The 18,027-nt window shown below is 46.1% G+C and overlaps 1 protein-coding gene across 1 annotated transcript in view; it reads right to left on the minus strand.

Moving 5' to 3' along the window:
- Positions 1-16,927, minus strand: part of IQCN (IQ motif containing N) — a 28,405-nt gene extending 11,478 nt beyond the window's left edge. Inside the window, exon 1 of the mRNA XM_070519468.1 lies at positions 922-16,927. The gene's annotated coding sequence lies outside the window, so the exon portion shown is untranslated. The remainder of the gene's footprint in view (positions 1-921) is intronic.
- Positions 16,928-18,027: the final 1,100 nt, after the last annotated feature.

The raw sequence follows: 18,027 nt of genomic DNA on the forward strand, positions 1-18,027 counted from the left end.
CCTCTCCCCATTGACTGTGAATTCCTAGAGGGCAGGAACCAGGTCTGAGTCATTTCTGCATCCCCATCTCAGTCACAGGGCCTGGCTCCAGGCTGTGAATGGGTGAGTGTTGGGTAAGTGGCTACCTTGATTAGTCAAGGAGTGGGTGAGTGGATTGGAGATTGGATGGATAGATGGATGCATGGCTAGATACTGAATGGATAAATCAGTGGGTGAATGAATGGTGAATGGGCTGGAGGGATGGATGAAGGCTTGGTTGGATGGAAGAGTGGATGAGTGATGTTAATGAATTGATGAGCAGATCAATAAATAAGGAAACGGGCACATGGATGGATGGATGAGTGGGTAAATAGATAAATGAATGGGTGAGTGGGTGGGTAAGTTGAGGGATAAATGGATAGATGGATGGATGGATAGATAGATGAGTGGGTAAATAGATGGGTGGATGAGTGAGTGGAAAGGTGATGGGAGGCAGGGAGGCAAGGAGGATTGGAAGGATGGGTGGGTGGAGGGATAAGTGGATAGACGGAAGGAGGGAGGAATGGATGGAGGGATAGATGAGTGGGTGGGTGGATGGTGGATGGATGAAATCTGAGCAGGTAATGGCTGTATAAATGAAAAGACCTGGAGGAATTGGTGAAGAGATCGATGAATAGGAGGTGGACTGATGAATGGCTGGCTGGATGGGTGAATGGATGGTGGGTGACTGATAGATGATGGATAGATCAATGACAGATGGGAATATGGGCAGAGGGAAAAATGAGGGGATGAACATGGCTTTCAGAAATACCCTGGTGCAGAGAGAGTTGGGATGCTGTCAAGCAGTGCTGAGGCATAACCTGGAGCATAACACACTTGTTTGGCACAAGTCCCCCCTTTCTGGCTGGACCAGCCAGACCCTTTGCCCAGATATCTTCATACCTTGGAGGGTCATAGAGTTGGAGGAGGTGCAGGAGAAGAAGGTGCAATCTCAGAAGCCAGCTTGCAAGAGGAAGCAGCTTTCAGCCCTTCATCCCATGCAATGTGCAGCAACACTGCCCAGGGCTGGCTCTGTCCTCAAGACGAACATGAGAAGAGATGTTAAAAGCAAAAAAACTCTAAAATCTCAAAACAAAAACTTTTAAATTCACAAAGATGATTGTACGAGGAAATTTATTCCAGTGTTACTTTGTACATAAAAACAAAACAACTGGGAATAACCAAAAAGGTGATCGCTCGGGCATCATTTAGAAGCGCACCAGGAAGAGTGTTGGAGGATGTTCATCACTGTATGGCTTAGAAGGGTCAAAAACAAAAACCACCCGAACGCTTCTCAGCAGGAGGTGGCTTAAATTAATCAGTCAAACATGCACACAGCTGTATGCTATCCAGCCATGAGAAATATTGCCCAGATCCACAAGAGTGGCTAAAATTAAAAAGACGGATGCATCCAGACTGCTTGGGGAAACTGTGTCTCGAAGGCAACTCATCAATTCCACCCTGACGAATACATTCAAGACGTCCAGGTGTTTATACTCACCCCAAACCTGAAACCATCCAAACGCCCATTAACAGGAGATGGATAAGTCAACTGTATATTAATCACCATATCAGTATAAATAAATGTCAATAGAAATATTGACTAACGTATAGAGCAATGAATCCCAGGCAACATAACAATGAGAATGAGCTCACCCATACACTCAGGTGTCACTTAACGACAGGGACACGTTCTGAGAAACACGTTAGGCGATCTCGTTGTTATGCGAACATCATTTTGCCCAAGCCCAGACGGTACAGCCTACTGCACACCTAGGCTGTGTGGTGCTGATCCGACAGGACCACCATGGTCTATGCGGTCCATTGGTGACCAAAATGTCATTTGTGTCGCACGTGGCTGTATAGATGTATCTCACAAACATTATGTTGAGTGAAAGACATAAAAGAGGACAAATTTGTTATTCCAATTACAGGAAATTAGAAAGGGAACAGAAGAAATTAAGCTCTGCTATTAGAAATCAGGACAGTGACTGCCCTTGTGGTGGCTGGCTAAGAGAGGGCACAAGGGGCCTTTGGGAGCCAATCACCCCCAGGTTGGCTTGGAGTGTGAAAATCCAACCTGAATGTCAGCAACAGGGCGGCGTGAGCTCACCTGGGACTCTCTCCCCTCCAAATTACAACCAAAAAGAGCAACTGCTTTCTAACCAAAAAAAAAATCCTAATAACAGAAATCGTCGGAGACCCACAGCAACCAAATGACAGAGGTCGGAGAGGCTGGAGCCGCCCTCGGAGGAGCTGGAACGGGGTAGGAGAGAACTTCGCTCCCTCCCCTAGAGACTGGGATCGCTGCCATGGGTGCGGGAATGAGCTGGGGAGGGGCTGCGCATCCACGGGATGGTCCAGGACTCCCACCGCCTGAGCAGCGAAAACCGCTAACAGGGGAAAGCTTTCGCGAGGGGGAAGCCCAGCAAGCCTGGGCCCCGGGAGACCAGAGAGCTAGAGCTGATCGGAATCCAGGTCAGTGGGCAAGAGAAAGTGCCCCTCCTCGCCCAACCCGCGGTGTGCAGGGCCATCATGGCTGAAGGTGCAGGGCTCAGAAAACAAGCCTCTCGACATTCATCTAGTGGTGACAGGCTGTAACTGCTGCCGAATACCACCATCATGCGCAAAAACCGCTCCTCTACCATCCAGCAATTTACAAAAGCTCCAGTCCAAAAGGAAAACAATAAAAATACAGAAGTAGGTCCTGAGGAAGTGGAAATGTGTAAACTAAGTGAAAATGAGTTCAAAATACTCAATGAGGTAAAGGGAAATATGGAGAAACAAGTCAACAAGTTCTGGAGTTACTTCACAAAAGAGATAGAAACTATAAAGAAGAATCAATCAGAAATACTAGAGATGAAAAATACAATGGATCAGATAAAACAGAATACGGATTCCATGAATACCCATGTGGACACCATAGAGGAGCAAATTAGCATAATCGAAGATAGACAGGCTGAATGGCTCCAGACAGAGGAATAAAGAGAACTAAGAATTTTAAAAAACTGAAGAAAATCTCTGAGAAATAGCTGACTCAATGAGAAAATGCAACTTAAGAATCATCAGAATTCCTGAGGGCGTAGAAAAGGAAAATGGAGCAGAAAGTGTGCTCAACGAAATAATAGAAGAGAACTTCCCAAATCTAGGGATTGAGAGAGAAATGTGTGTGGAGGAAGCTTTCAGATCTCCTAGATTTGTCAATGTAAAAAGACTACTGCAAGGCACATAGTAGTAAAAATGGCAAAAATGAATGACAAAGAAAGAATACTCAGGGCAGCCAGGCAGAAGAAAATAACCTACAAAGAACCCCTATCAGACTTTCAGCAGATTTCTCTACAGAAACCTTACAAGCTGGGAGAGATTGGAGTGACATATTCAAAACCGGAAAGGATAAAAATCTTCAGCCAAGAGTACTCTATTCAGCAAAAATATCCTTCAGATATGAGGGAGAAATTAAATCTTTTCCAGACAAACAAAAGCTAAGGGACTTCATAGTCACAAGACCTCCACTACAAGAAATCCTCAAGAAGCCTCTCATACCTGAAAAAAGAGAAAAAGGGAGAAAGGGGTCACAAAACACAGAGTAGGGAGACAAATAGAATCTGAATAGGACAGCAAATATTCAACTATAGCATTATGATAAAGGGAAGGAAATCACCAAAGCAAAGACAATCTTATCACTCTAATCACAAACTCACAACACAAGTTGGAATAAGAGATGAAAATAATAATTTAGGAGGGGAGGAGGAAAGGGACTGAAACAGTCTAGGCTAAGGAAGTAAGAGACCACCAGAAAATGGACTATGTTATACACGAGATTCTAAATACAAACTTCGGGTAGCCACTAAACTAAAAAACAGAACAGAGACACAAAACATAAATAAGGAAAAATCTAAGAAACTCAGCATAAGAAACTGCAGAAGTCAATGGGTAGGCTAAAACACACAGGACGAGAAACAAAGGAAACACAGGAAAACTGGAAAACGAGTGACAGAATGACAGCATTAAGCCCACATGCATCAACACTCACCCTCAAGGTAAACGGATTGAACTCTCCAATAAAAAGACACAGAGTGGCAAAATGGATTAAAGAACAAGATCCAACAATTTGTTGCCTCCAGGAAACACACCTCAGCTCCAAGGACAAACACAGGCTCAGAGTGGAGGGGTGGAAGACAATTCTCCAAGCTAATAGCAAACAAAAGAAAGCAGGTGTCGCAATACTTATATCAGACAAAACACACTTCAAGATAAGGCAGGTAAAGAGAGACATAGAGGGCCAATATATAATGATCAAAGGGACACTTCATCAAGAAGAAATAATGCTTATAAATATCTATGTACCCAACAGAGGAGAACCAAAGTTCATAAAGCAACTATTAACAAACCTAAAAGAAGATATCAAAAATAACACAATAATAGTAGGGGACCTCAACACCCCACTCACATCCATGGACAGATCATCCAGACAGAAAATCAACAAAGAAACAGTGGAGCTAAACAAAAAGCTAAAACAGTTGGACTTAATAGACATATATAGAACACTCCATCCCAAAACAGCAGAATACACATTCTTCTCAAGCACGCATGGAACATTCTCAAGGATAGACCATATTTTGGGAAACAAGGCAAGCCTCTACATATTTAAAAAAATTGAAATAATAACAAACATCTTCTCTGATCATAATGCTATAAAGCTAGAAATTAATTACAAGAAAAATACTGAGAAAGGCACAAGGATGTGGAGACTAAACAATATGCTATTGAACAAGCAATGGATCATTGAAGAAATTAAAGAAGAAATCAAAAAATACCTGGAGACAAATGAAAATGATAACATGCCATACCAACTCATATGGGATACAGCAAAATCCGTATTAAGAGGAAATTTCAGGGGCTGGCCCTGTGGCCAAGTGGTTAAGTTCGCGCGCTCTGCTACAGGCGGCCCAGTGTTTCATTGGTTTGAATCCTGGGCACAGACATGGCACTGCTCATCAAACCACCCTGAGGCAGCGTCCCACATGCCACAACTAGAAGGATCCACAACGAAGAATACACAACTGTGTACCAGTGGGCTTTGGGGAGAAAAAAGAAAAAAATAAAATCTTTAAAAAAAAAGAAAAGAGGAAAATTCATCACAATACAGGCACATCTTAACAAACACAAAAAATCCCAAATAAGCAATCTTAAACTACACCTAACTGAATTAGAGAAAGAAGAACAAACAAAGCCCAAAGTCAGCAGAAGGATAGAAATAATAAAAATCACAGCAGAAATAAATGCTATTGAAACAAAAAAGGCAGTAGAAAGGATCAATGAAAGAAAGAGCTGGTTCTTTGAGAAAATAAATAAAATTGACAAACCCCTAGCCAGACTTACAAAGAAAAAATGGAGAAAGCTCAAATAAACAAAATCAGAAATGAAAGAGGAGAAATAACAACAGACTGCAGAAATACAACGGATTATAAGAGAATACTATGAAAAACTATATGCCAGCAAAATGGATAACCTAGAGGAAATGGATAAATTCTTGGACTCCTACAATCTCCCAAAGCTTAGTCAAGAAGAAGCAGACAATTTGAACAGACCAATCACAAGGAAAGAGATTGAAACAGCAATCAAAAGCATCCCAAAGAATAAAACCCCAGGACCAGATGGCTTTCCTGGGGAATTCTACCAAACTTTCAGAGAGGATTTAATACCTATCCTTTTCAAGCTATTCCAAAAAATTAGGAAGGATGGAACACTTCCTAACACGTTCTACGAGGCCAACATCACGCTGATACTAAAGCCTGACAAGGACAGCTCAAAAAAGGAGAACTACAGGCCAATATCGCTGATGAACATAGATGCAAAAATTCTCAACAAAATTTTGGCAACCCCAATTCAGCAATACATCAAAAGGATCATACATCATGATCAAGTGGGATTCATACCAGGGACACAGGGATGGTCCAACATCCGCAAATCAATCAACATGATACACCACATCAACAAACCGAGGAATAAAAACCACATGATCATCTCAATAGATGCAGAGACAGCATTTGACAAGTTCCAACAGCCATTTATGATAAAAACTCTGAACAAAATGGGGATAGAAGGAAACTACCTCAACATAATAAAGGCCGTATATGACAAACCCACAGCCAACATCATACTGAATGTGCAAAAACTGAGCACCATCCCCCTGAAAACAGGAACAAGACAGGATGCCATCTATCATCACTCTTATTTAACATAGTACTGGAGGTTTTGGCCAGAGCAATTAGGCAAGAAAAAGGAATAAAAGGGATCCAAATAGGGAGGGAAGAAGTGAAACTCTCACTGTTTGCAGATGACATGATCTTATATATAGAAAACCCCAAAGAATCCATTGGAAAACTTTTAGAAGTAATCAACAACTACAGCAAAGTTGCAGGATATAAAATCAATTTACATAAATAAGTGGCACTTCTATAGTCGAATAACGAACTACCAGAAAAAGAACTCAAGAACACGATAGCATTCACAATCACAACAAAAAGAATAAAATAGCTCTGGGTGAATTTAACTAAGGAAGTGAAAGACCTATACAATGAAAATTACAAGGCTTTTCTGAAAGAAATGGATGACGACATAAAGAGATGGAAAGACATTCCATGCACATGGATTGGAAGAATAAACATAGTTAAAATGTCCATTCTACCTAAAGCAATCTACAGATTCAACGTCATCCCAATCAGAATCCCAATGACATTCTTCACAGAAATAGAACAAAGAATCCTAAAATTCATATGGGGCAACAAAAGACCCCAAATTCCTAAAGCAATCCTGAGAAAAAGAACACAGCTGGAGGCAACACAATCCCTGACTTCAAAACATACTACAAAGCTACAGTCATCAAAACAGCATGGTACTGGTACAAAAACAGGTGCACAGATCAATGTAACAGAATTGAAAGCCCAGAAATAGAACCACACATCTATGGACAGCTAATTTTTGACAAAGGAGCTGAGGGCCTACAATGGAGAAAAGAAAATCTTTTCAACAAATGGTGCTGGGAAAACTGGAAAGCCACATGTAAAAGAATGAAAATTGACCATTCTTTTTCACCATTCACCAAAATAAACTAAAAATGGATCAAAGACCTAAAGCTGAGACCTGAAACCATAAGGCTTCTGGAAGAAAACGTAGGCAGTACACTCTTTGACATCAGTGTTAAAAGGATCTTTTTGGACACCATGTCTTCTCAGACAAGGGAAAAAATAGAAAGAATAAACAAATGGGACTTCATCAGACCAAAGAGCTTCTTCAAGGCAAAGGAAAACAGGATTGAAACAAAAAAACAACCCACTAACTGGGAAAAAATATTTGCAAGTAATACATCTGACAAAGGCTTAATATCCATAATATATAAAGAACTCACACAACTCAATGACAAAAAATCAAACAACCTGATCAAAAAATGGGCAGGAGACATGAACAGACATTTCTCCAAAGAAGATATACAGATGGCCAATAGGCTCATGAAAAGATGTTCATCATTGCTGTGCATCAGGGAAATGCAAATCAAAACTACACTAAGATATCACCTTACACCCATTAGAATGACAAAAATATCTAAAACTAATAGTAACAAATGTTAGAGAGGTTGTGGAGAAAAAGGAACCCTCATACACTGCTGGTGGGAATGCAAACTGGTGCAGCCACTATGGAAAACAGTATGGAGATTCCTCAAAAAATTAAAAATAGAACTACCATATGATCCAGCTATCCCACTACTGGGTATCTATCCAAAGAGCTTGAAGTCAGCAATTCCAAAGGTCCCATGCACTGCTATGTTCATCGCAGCATTATTTACAATCGCCAAGACGTGGAAGCAACCTAAGTGCCCATCAACAGATGAATGGATAAAGAAGACGTGGTATATATATACAACTGAATACTACTCAGCCATAAAAAAAGAACAAAATTGTCCCATTTGCAACAACATGGATGGACATTGAGGGAATTATGTTAAGTGAAATATGCCAGATAGAGAAGGACGATCCATGTATGACTCCACTCATATGAGGAATTAAACATGTGGACAAAGAGAACAGATTAGTGGCTACCAGGGAAAAGGGGGGGTGGGGGGTGAGGGGTGGGCACAAAGGGTGAAGGGGTGCACCTACAACACGACTGACAGACCATAATGTACAACTGAAATTACACAAGATTGTAACCTATCATTAACTCAATAAAAAATAATTAAAAGAAAAAAAGAAAATCCAACCTGGGTGCTTTTCTCTATGCACGACCTTCATAAAGAGGCCCAAATACTTCTAAGTGACACTCAGGAACGTGTGACGATGTGAGCAAATAGTCACGGCATAATCATGAATGACAACTGCAGGTTGCACCATATGCACCATCTGACTTTTTTTTTTTTTTTTGAGGAAGATTAGCCCTGAGCTAACTGCTACCAATCCTCCTCTTTTTGCTGAGGAAGACTGGCCCAGAGCTAACATTCATGCCCATCTTCCTCTACTTTATACATGGGACGCCCGCCACAGCATGGCTTGCCAAGCAGTGCGTAGGTCCACACCCGGGATCTGAACCGGTGAACCCCTGGCTGCTGAAGCAGAACGTGCGAACTTAACCGCTGTGCCACTGGGCCGGCCCCTGACTTGACTTTTTAAAAATATTCTGTACAGGGGTCCACCCTGTGGCTGAGTGGTTAAGTGCACGCACTCCACTTTCATGGCCCAGGGTTTCATCGGTTCGGATCCTGGGTGCAGACATGGTACCACTCATCAAGCCACGCTGAGGTGGCATCTCACATGCCACAACTAGAAGGACCCACAACTAGGTTGTACAACTATATACTGGGGAGCTTTGGGGAGAAGAAGAAGAAGAAGCAGAAGAAAGAAGATTGGCAACATATGTTAGCTCAGTTGCCAATCTTTAAAAAAAAAAAAAGATTCTGTACAAACACACACTTTGGAATATGCATAGAAAAATCTAGAGCAGAAACATCAAATTGACAAATGATTATACAGATCTTCCTCAACTTACAATGGTATTACATCCCAGTGAACACATCATAAGTTGAAAATATCGTAAATCGAAAATACATTTAATACACCTAACCTACAGAACATCGTAGCTTAGCCTAGCACATCTTAAACATGCTCAGAACATTTTCATGAGCCTATAGTTGGGCAAAATCATCTGACACAAAGCCTGTTTTATCATAAAGTGTTGAATATCTATTTATTTATGTTCATTTGTAATTTGTTCATAAGTACTTTATTGAATTCCATACTGAAAGTGACAAACAGAATGGTTGCACGTGTACTGGCTCTTCACCTTCATAAGAGTGTGGCTGACTCACAGCTGTCGCTACCCCGCATCACCAGGGGGTACCGTGCCACACATCACTAGCCTGGGGAAAGCTCAAAATCCAAATCCAAAGTACAAGGCCTACTGCAGGTGTATCATTTTCGCACCATCATAAAGTCGAAAAGTTGTAAGTCAAACCATCATAAGTCGGAGACTGTCTGTGTGTGTGTGTGTGTGCGTGTGTTTGTCTGAGGGGTGGGCTCATGAGGACGTTAATGAACAGAATTTCAATTAAAAAACTTGGGGGGCAGGCACCAGCAGCATAGTGGTTAATTTCTGTGCACTCTACTTTGGCAACCTGGGTTCGTGGGTTTGGATCCCAGGCGTGGGCCTACACCACTCATCAGCCACACTCTGGTGGCGGCCCACATACAAAGTAGAGGAAGACTGGCATAGATGTTAACTCAGGGTGAATCTCCCTCAGTGGGGAAAAAAAGGGGTTTTAGCATTTTAGTTGAGGTGGCAGAATGATATGACGTGGGAACCTGACCCCTTCACTCAAAAGTAGAAATGATAGGGGCCAGCCTAGTGGCGCAGCAGTTAAGTGTGCATGTTCCGCTTCTCAGCGGCCTGGGGTTCGCCAGTTCAGATCCTGGGTGCGGACATGGCACCACTTGGCATGCCATGCTGTGGTAGGTGTCCCACATATAAAGTAGAGGAAGATGGGCATGGATGTTAGCTCAGGGCCAGTCTTCCTCAGCAAAAAGAGGAGGATTGGCAGTAGATAGCTCAGGGCTAATCTTCCTCAAAAAAAAAAAAAAACTTATACATAGGATAATACCTAAAAACAGTGAGGCTAAGCACAGCAAATGTGATGAAATCCTAGTCATTTGCACTCAAGGAAGAGCAAGGTGAGCAGTTGGCGCCCTCACTGCAGGAATCTCAGAATCATTGATTTTGGTGGTGACAGTAAAAGCATGATGACAGGACTTGAAGAGCCAGTATGAATATTTGAAAAGGAGAGTGTAGCTGGGGCAGGGATTGTCTACCTAGAAGACCCAAGAGATCACTTATATACACAGCTCCCAGCTTTCCTGCGTTATGTGGCTGCATATAAAAACCAACAGCTTTTCTGTGCTGGAGGCAAAACCAGCTGGAAATGGAAACAGGAAAAAAATACCATTCATAGTAATGTCACAAACTATACAATTCATAGGAACAAATTTTACACAGAAGCCAAGAGTTCTACGAAGGCCAGGAAAGGGGACAAAAGCCGTGTGAAAGGTGCAGCCCAAGGTCAGGAAGAGGGCACTCCCTCCACGGAGTGCAAAGTCTCCACTTAGAATCTCAGTGGACAGTTTTCTTAAAACGGAAGAAACGATTTCAGTGATAAAATGGAAGAGTGAATGAGAGTAGCCAAGAAGAAGATCATGAACAAGAAGAGTAATTAAGAGGACCTTGGGGCTGGCCCTGTGGCCAAGTGGTTCAGTTAGCGTGCTCCACTTTGGCAGCCCAGGGTTTCATTGGTTCAAATCCTGGGTGCGGACATGGCACTGCTCATCAAGCCACGCTGAGGCGGCATCCTACGTGCCACAACTAGAAGGACCCACAACGAAGAATATACAACTATGTACCAGGGGGCTCTGGGGAGAAAAAGGGAAAATAAAATCTTTAAAAAAACTTTCAGAGCCAGCCCTGATGGCCTAGCTGTTCAAGTTCAGTGCTCTCTACTTCGGCAGCCCGGGTTTGTTTCCTGGTCTCAGAACTACACCACCTGCCTGTCAGCTGCCACGCTGTGGCAGTGGTTCACAAGGAAGAACCAGAAGGATTTAAAACTAGGATATACAACCATGCACTGGGGCTTTGGGGAGGGAAAAGAAAAAAAAAGAATGATTGGCAACAGATGTCAGCTCAGTGCAAATCTTTCCCTGCAAAAAAAAATATATATTTGTATGGATTAAAAATACGAGAATATTTACTAGAATGTGTGTATAACCTGTGAATCAGGGATCTCTTATAAAACTAAACAGGAAATGCAGAAGCTCTGAAAAGGATAAATACGTTTGACTTCATAAAGAGAAAAGAAATTGTATGGCAAAGGATGCCATAAATAAGGCCAAAAGCCAAAATATTGGGGAAAATGTTTGCAGTGCATGTGATAATGAGCCCAAGTTAACGACCTGCTGAAACAAACATACCCACACTTTTCAGAAGACGGTAACAGAGTCCAGAGCATCCACACCGTCTAGGATATAATCCAAAATTACTCAGCTTATGAATAAACAGGAAAATACAACTCACGTTCCTGGGAAAAACTTACCAATGGAGTATGACCCCAAGATGCCCCAAATGTTGGAATTAGCAGGCAAGAATTTTAGAACAGCTATTATAATTATGCTAAATAGAAAAATATGCTCATAAGGAGTGGCGAGTTGGGGCATCTCAGCAGAGAAATAGAAAAAAAAATAGATATCAGAAAAGAAGTAGGTGGAATTCTAAAACTGAAAATAATATCTGAGATTTAAAAATTCTCCGGTGGGCTAAACAGAGAGCAGATGACTGAAGAGTCAGTGAGCCTGAAGATCAAGGGACATAAGTCACCCACTCTGAAGAACACAGAGGGAAAAGTGGGCCAGAAGGCAAGACTTAGGAATCGTGGGACAACATCAAAAGGTCTAACATACATGTGATTGGAGGCCCAGTTTTCTGGGGGTGCCCAGAAAAAGAGGGCATAAAAATATGTGAAGAAATAGAGGCCAAAATTTGTTGAAAATTGTTTTTACAGATTTAAAAAGTTCTGCAAACCCTATGTAAGATAAATATACAGAAAAACACACCTGAGTTCAACACAGTCAATGTTCTGAAAAACAAAGATCAAATTTGGAAATCAGTCAGAGAAAAATGATACATAACACACAGTGGAGCAGGGCTTCAGCAGCTCCTCGTCTGAGATGACGGCGGCCAGGGTGCAGGCGGGAGACAGAACCACACAGGTTAAACCAGGGAAGTTTCATATAAAAAATTACTTTTTCCTGCTTTTTCTCCCCAAATCCCCCCAGTACATAGTTGTATATTTTAGTTATGGGTCCTTCTAGTTGCGGCATGTGGGACGCCACCTCAGTGTGGCCTTGTGAGCGGTGCCACGTCCGCGCCCGGAATCTGAACCAGTGAAACTCTGGGCTGCCAAAGTGGAGTGCGCAAACTTAACCGCTCGGCCATGGGGCCAGCCTCGAATTATTAATGATAACAAAAGAGTATGAGATAAAAGGAAACTTTGTGTTTTCCGAAGGCTGAGGGAGTGTCCCTAAGGAGAGGCAAATTTGGAACAGGTTCAGACCTCAGAGACGACTTGGCTCAGCCCAGCAGACGGCAGAGACGCTTTCTGGTTTGGTCAGGCCAGAGCAGGCCTGGAGCTTCCCGGCAAGCAAAAGGCCACCCTCCCCGGGAGCACAGGTGCAGGAGCAGACGATTAGCAACTGGTGACACACTTGAGCACACATCGAGAGTCTAGGTGCTGGTCGGGACGGGGCCAGCAGAGTGCATGGGCCACCGTGAAGCCTTTTGTTTTGGGGTCAAGAAGGCTGGAGAAAGGTTTTCACGAGGTCAAGGCTGCAAAGTGGCAGAGGAACGACCTTCTGGATCAACGACTGTGGCAGGTTCTGCCTGGGGTCTTCACCCCTCCACCACCGGTCCCTCCCTCAGGAGAGCCCCTTCCTCCTGCAGTGTCTCACCAGCCCCTCTACTTGGAAAGGCTAACATCGCACTCATTCGAAAGGCGAAGGTGGGGCCACTGCTCTGGATCACAGAGCTCACATTGGGAGGGGCTTTCAGAGCCCAACGCAATATAGGGAGGACTGACACAGGACACCGAAAGAAAAACCCCTACCGACCCATAATTCTACATCCAGTGAAAATATCCTCTGAGAACAGAGTTAAAATGAAAACATTTTCAGATAAAAGAAACCGCAAATCTGTCGCCCATACACCTGTACTACAAGAAATGCTAAGAAAGCTTTCAAGCTGAAGGAAGCTCAGCTCACCAGAAAGAAATGAAGAGCACGTCAGAGATGGTAAATATCTGCATCAAGAGGAAAGACTATTATTTTCCTCTTTTTTAAATAAAATACATATGACTAGATAAACAGAAATTAAAGCATTGCCTTGTGGCATATGTAATCTATGTAGACGTAACTCCTCTGACAAACGGAGTGTCAAGGACAAGAGTGGGGATGTGAAGGGCATATAGTTGAAAGGTTTCTACACTTTAGGTGAAGCAAATGATAGTAACTCTAAGCCAATCGTGTCTTAAGGATGTATATGACAATTGGTTGAGCAGCCAGGAAAAAAAAAGCAATAGTTAACTTAAAATGGAACTTTAAAAAAGATTCAGATAACCCAAATGAAGGCAGAAGAGGGTGAATGCAGAAATAAAACTCAGAGACAGCAGAAAGAAAAATAGTAAAAAGGCAGAATTCAACCATACCGATGATTGATACGATGATGGACAAACACTTCAAGACAGAGACAATGAGAATCGGTTTGTTTTCAAAGGCCCACGTGCCGCCTCTGTCCAGGACGAACATTCTGCTTTACCCGTGTGATGTCCGAACATCCAGCTCTCCATCCCAGCCCCAAGATGGGCGGGGCCCATTCAGAACAAGGGTCAATGTGAACTGAATCAGAACAGCAAAAGGGGCTGAGGCTGGCTCCCCTGGAAGGGGACACAGCCATTGTCCCCACTTCACAGAGGAGGAAACTGAGGCCCAGAGAAGTCAACATACTGTGTCTTTTTTGTGTGTGTGAGGAAGATTGTCCCTGAGCTAACATCTGTGTCAACCTTCCTCTATTTTGTGTGTGGGATGCCACCACAGCATGGCTTGACAATCAGTGTGTAGGTCCGTGCCTGGGATCCAAACCCTCAAACCCTGGGCCGCCAAAGCAGAGCGCAGGGACTTAACCACTACACCACCAGGCAGGCCCAATGCTGTGTCTTCCTTACATCGTTTCTGATTTGCCTCCTGCCTTAGACTATGAGCTGCCCACAGGTAGGATGTCTGTCTCTTCTGTTTGCTGTTGAATCCCCAGTGCCTAGGACAGTACACACAGTAGATGCTCAGCAGATGTTTATGGGTTGGTGGATGGATGGATGGGTGGGTGGATGGGTGGGTGGATGGGTGGATGGGTGGGTGGATGGATGGTTGGATGAATGGATGGTTGGATGGATGAGTGTAGCCCAAGAGTCAGAACTTGGAGATGGGAGCTTCGGGACTTGAATGGGTCCATCCCAGGGTCTGGGGTTTCATCAGCTGCATAGTTCAGACTTCTTGATAAATTCAACCAGAATGAGCAAACAGATAGACGATGGAGTGAGAGAAATGGGATTACAGGGGACAGGAAGAAGGAATAGGAATCCCCGGACACATAAGCCAAGTGGCTGTCTCAGGAATTATGATTAAACCCTCTGAGCCTGAGTTTCCCTATCTGTCACACCAGCTAGCCCACTCTCCCAGGTTCCCAAGGAGACATGAGGCTCTCCCGGCTGGATCCCCAAAGCAGACAAACCCACCATCAGGTCTTTAGCGGCCCCTAGCACTCCTGTTCTGTGGGGCTAAGGTGCTGAGTGGACCGGAGGGCCCAGGGGACTCTGAGGGCCAGATGAAAATGACCCAGCCCGGTCTGCCCCCCACCGACCCTCTACCAGCCCTACTCACCTGCCCCTGAAGCTGAAGCCACCAGCCTGAATGGCCAGCCTCAGGGCCCTAGTACCACAAGGCCTTTGTGAGTCACTGCCAAGACCCAGCCAATCCCCTCCAGCTCCTAGGGGGAGGGGGTTCTAGAAGGCAGCCTGGGTGGGGCGGGGGGGGGAGGGGGTCAGGACTGGGTCAGCGCTGAGGGTCATAGTGGTCGCTACATATTGCCTGCCCATCCTGAACAGAAAGTTAGGGCTCTGAGCACAGAGGGGACCCCGGAGTCTCCCCCAACGTGTCCAGAGGCCGCCTCCGTCTCTCATCCCTTTGTCATTTGCTGAGCACCTGCTTTGTACAGGGACCTGATCTGGGCCTGGGGACACAAACAACTCCAATAATTTGGGGGTGTGAAACTTCTAGGAGGGAACCAAAGAAGGGGTGGGAAGGGCTGAGTCCCCCAGGGGAAGAAGAGTCAGCGTGGGAGGAAGGGCATCCCAGCAGGAGGGCACAGCATGAGCAAAGGCTTGAGGAGGCAACAGGTTGGGCCTGATTAGGGACCATGGAGGAGGCCGATGTGGCTGGAGGTGAGGGAGACAAGGGCTGGAGGAGGGGACAGAATAGGCTGGGCCTCAGAGAAGAATGCAGGACTTCGTGTTTTATTGAGAAGGCCCGAGCAGCCAGGAGAAGGTTTGGAGCAAAGGAGGCACAGGCTGACTTCCATCCTGAAAGGCCCGACTGGGTGGGGTCTGTGTCTGGCTCTGAGGACAGGGGCTCCCTAGGGTGGGGCTGGGCCCCAGGCCCATTGGGATCCCCATATGGCCCAGCAAAAGTGGGCACTGACTCTGAGCCACAGTCCTGGAGTGGAAAGTGAGGCCACTGTCCCTGGTCACCTCCTGCGGCTGGGCCGAGGCCTAGTGTGAATCGCTGCTGGCCAGGCCAGGGTTGACACACACGTTGGCCTCAGCTCAGCAGGGTTCTGCCAAAACCACACAGCCCCGGCCCCCAGCCTGGCCCCAAGGCCTCTGCCTGGGCTCCCAGGGGAGCCACGGGGGCACCTGAGCGAGGCCAGCAGAGACACCTAACCTCACTGGAGAGAGACCCCTGGTCTTCTCCACACTGTGGGGCGGCTTTGGGCAAAACCAGGGACATGGCAGTTGGACAGGACTTATGTCTTTGTCTCCGCAGTGAGCAGGACAGTTCCCATCCATGCCCCCAGTGAGCCAGACACATATCCAGAGTGGTCAGGGCAATAATGGAGGAAGAAAGGAGTACTGCCAGAGCCCAACAAGGCCCTGGCCCAGCCTGGGGGGCCATGGGGACCAGATCCTTTGGAACTAGCTGAGGAGGAGGAGGGTGTCTGCCTCTGAGCTTGAGAGGTGGTGCTCAGCTGGGTGGCTAAAGGAAGATGCTTATCAGGCTGGCAGCTGTGCAAATGCCCTGAGGCCAGAAGGAAAAGAAACAGCAGAGTTTGGACGGGGAGGTGCCTGGAGAGAAACATCTCACTTATCCAGGGCCAGGTGCAGTCAGGGACTTTTTTCCAGCAGGGTTTCAAGTAGGAATTAGATCTGTGGTTTTGAAAAAGCCCCTCAGGGCCCTTGCTAGTGAAAAGATAAAGTCTCTGCCTAGCCCCAAGGCTCCTGGAAGGCCTGGGGAGGCCAGCTGTGCCATTCCTGGAACAGGGCTCCTCAAACTCTTGGAATCTCCAGATAAGAGTGTCTTTTGTATGCTAATGAGATGACTAGCGGCTGGGAGAGCCCCGGGGTAGCTTCAGGATGGGGGTTGGTCACACGGACCTGGCTCCCTTGGAGGGTTGGAAATTTCAGCCCCACCCTCCCTCAACCTCTGGGGAGGGGAGAGGGGCTGAAGGTTGAGTTAATCACCAAGGGCCAAAGATTCAGTCCAGCGTGCCTTCACAATGCAGCCTCTTGGCTCCAGGGAGCTTCCGGGGTGGTGGGCAGCGAGGTGCTGGGAGGGCGGCTCGCCCAGAGGGCACGGAGCCCCGCACCCCTCCCCTGCTGCCTTGCCCTCCGCTTCGCTCCATCTGGCTGCGCCTGAGTCTGTCCTTTATCATAAACCGGTAAGAGGGAGTAAAGTGCTTCCCGGGCTCCGTCTAAACATGAGAGGGGGTATGTAAGCCCCGATTTAGAGCCACTTGCTGGGCAGGAGAGGTGGCAACCCGAGGTTCGCACCTGAAGGGGAAACTGGCGGGACTGCGCCTTCCCCTGTGGGGCCTGTGCTAACTCCAGGCAGGGAGTGTCAGAATCGAACTGTGGGACACCCCCGTGGTGTTTGGGGAGCTGGAGAACCAGTTGGTGCGGGAAAAGACCCCACACATTTGGTGTCAGTGCTCTGAGCACACCGGGTGCAGGGGTGCCGGGCGATCTCGCCACATCCCTGGGCCGCCCCTGCGGGCTCGAGCAGCATCTTTGTTGTTCGTCCCCCAAGCACTTTCAACTTCTGAGCCAGGAGATGGCGTCTGGACGCGAACAGCCCACTTCATGGCACAGGAGGCAGAGGCCAGCAGGGAAAGGACTTGGCAGAGGCCACACGGGCAGACTGGCACCCACGTGTCCACCCCCGTCTCCTGAAGAGTGAAGCTCCGACTGCAGAGTGTGGTTCTTGGTCTCCTGTGTCGAGAGGCCCCCACCTCAGCATCGGGCCCCTTCTCCCTTCTGAAATGCCTGCTGGAGGGCAGTGCAAGGCAAGGCGCCACCGTTAAACAGCAAACCCCAAAGCAGCTCCTGAGGCTTGACACGTCGGCAGGGCTGGGAGGAAGATGGAAGGCGCGGGCCACAGCCTGACTCGGGGGCTGAGGGACTGGCCACCCGGCTTTTCTTCTCGGCATCTGTCTCCTCATGTGTAAAACAGGCATGATTCACTGCCCATCGTCCCCTGCTGGGCTGGGGACACAGTCGGTGCTCAATACATGCCTACCAGCCCCACTTACCCTTGGCCACCAATGCTCACGTCCCTCCAGGCCCCAAGCTGAGGCAGACTCCTACGGCCGTGGGCT

The sequence above is a fragment of the Equus asinus genome, chromosome 10, assembly GCF_041296235.1.
Source record: "Equus asinus isolate D_3611 breed Donkey chromosome 10, EquAss-T2T_v2, whole genome shotgun sequence".
NCBI lineage: Eukaryota > Metazoa > Chordata > Mammalia > Perissodactyla > Equidae > Equus > Equus asinus.